This window comes from Osmerus eperlanus, unplaced genomic scaffold, assembly GCF_963692335.1.
Source record: "Osmerus eperlanus unplaced genomic scaffold, fOsmEpe2.1 SCAFFOLD_174, whole genome shotgun sequence".
Classification (NCBI taxonomy): domain Eukaryota; kingdom Metazoa; phylum Chordata; class Actinopteri; order Osmeriformes; family Osmeridae; genus Osmerus; species Osmerus eperlanus.
In genome coordinates, this window is record NW_026911414.1 from 42,755 (window position 1) to 44,768 (window position 2,014).

At 46.7% G+C, this 2,014-nt stretch overlaps 3 pseudogenes; all 3 read right to left on the bottom strand.

The window, feature by feature from the left end:
* Positions 1 to 1,330: 1,330 nt before the first annotated feature.
* LOC134016055 (5S ribosomal RNA) lies at positions 1,331 to 1,448 on the bottom strand (annotated as a pseudogene).
* A 161-nt stretch (positions 1,449 to 1,609) lies between these two features.
* LOC134016056 (5S ribosomal RNA) lies at positions 1,610 to 1,728 on the bottom strand (annotated as a pseudogene).
* A 155-nt stretch (positions 1,729 to 1,883) lies between these two features.
* Positions 1,884 to 2,002, bottom strand: LOC134016054 (5S ribosomal RNA; annotated as a pseudogene).
* Between the last annotated feature and the right edge of the window lie 12 nt (positions 2,003 to 2,014).

Here is a 2,014-nt window from a genome sequence, read left to right on the forward strand (position 1 = left end):
ATTAGGAACACCAATATGGCAGAGGTTGGATTTGGAGACCACCAATGTCGTGTATGTTGTACAGTGTGGTCTATGCAAGATGTTCTATGTGGGTGAGACTAGAAACTCTATGAATGCTCGTTTAAAACAACATCTGTATCATATAGGAAAGGGTCTTGGCAAAACTCTCCTATATAGACACTTTTTGGAGCATTCAGTGGAGAACCTTACCATTTCAGGCGCGGAGAGTAACATCGCTTGGTCCACAGTCCAGCGTCAGCAGACAGAGAGAGGCTGGATTAGGAAATTGGGTACCATTGATCCTCTGGGCCTGAATGAGAAGTTCTAGTCTCACCGGGTGTAAATGAGGCCATCTAGTGTCCAAATTATTTCACTACAGTTGGGATGTGGATTTGGACACTTAGCACCTGGATTTGTGGGGGAGTTGGATTAGTACAGAGGAAGCTGCACAATGCTTATTATTGATTTTGAATCAACTTACCTTAAAATGATTTTTTTGGGGGGGGTATTGAAGCTCCATCTGGACTTTGGATTCCATCTACTGGCTATGGGAGAATTGGATTAGTATAGAGGAGGCTGCACAATATTCAGCTTTGAATTTCGAATTTTACTTACCTTACCTTGGGGGGTGTCGAAACTCTACTCCGGATTCCATCTGCTGGCTCCTTTCCATCTCCCTAGACATAGGCAGACCGCACTTGCACATACACTAAGGTGTAATCTTAATCAGAAGTTTTATTATTATATACAACATTTTGTATATATTTTTTATTTTTTGTAAAGCATTTAGGACCCCCCACTTATGCCTAAACCCAAGCGGGCGACATTATTATTATTATTTTTAGGCCCAACCAGCCCCTTACCCTAACCCCAACCCAGGGGGATTGGGGCCCTAACCCTAATTCCCCCCTGGGTCTCCCCCACCCGGGCCTAAACCCAACCACTACCCCTCCATTTTCCCCCCCCCCCCCCCCCCCCCTCCCCCTTTTCTGTCTTATTGTTGTGGTATTGTCTTGTCTCACTTTGTATGTCCCCTGTGGTGGTATATTTTAATTTTAGGGAGGTTTATCTTAGGTCTCCTGTGCCCGTGCATCACTTAACACTTCGGTGTTAAAGCCTCCTTTTAAAACCTAACCCTAACCCTAACCCTAACCCTAACCCTAACCCTAACCCTAACCCTAACCCTAACCCTAACCCTAACCCTAACCCTAACCCTAACCCTCCAAGGTGGTCTCGCTCTCTCTCTCTCTCTCTCTCTCTCGGCAAAATGAAAGCAGCTTCCAGCCCCTTTCATGAAGGACTACTTGTGCATATTGCAAGTGAGCAAAAGAGCATACAGCACCTGGTATTCCAGGCGGTCTCCCATCCAAGTACTAACCAGGCCCAACCCTGCTTAGCTTCCGAGATCGGACGAGATCGGGCGTTGCCATGCTGGTTTGGCCGTACAAAAAAAGTTGACAACCATAGGCTACTTATTCATATCCAGATTTGGTATTTGACAATCCAAGGTGGTCTCTCTCTCTCTCTCTCTCTCTCTCTCGGCAAAATGAAAGCAGCTTCCAGCCCCTTTCATGAAGGACTACTTGTGCATATTGCAAGTGAGCAAAAGAGCATACAGCACCTGGTATTCCCAGGCTGTCTCCCACCCAAGTACTAACCAGGCCCAACCCTGCTTAGCTTCCGAGATCGGACGAGATCGGGCGTTGCCATGCTGGTTTGGCAGTACAAAATAAGTTGACAACCATAGGCTACTTATTCATATCCAGATTTGGTATTTGACAATCCAAGGTGGTCTCTCTCTCTCTCTCTCTCTCGGCAAAATGAAAGCAGCTTCCAGCCCCTTTCATGAAGGACTACTTGTGCATATTGCAAGTGAGCAAAAGAGCATACAGCACCTGGTATTCCCAGGCGGTCTCCCATCCAAGTACTAACCAGGCCCAACCCTGCTTAGCTTCCGAGATCGGACGAGATCGGGCGTTGCCATCCTGGTTTGGCAGTACAAAAAAAGTTGACA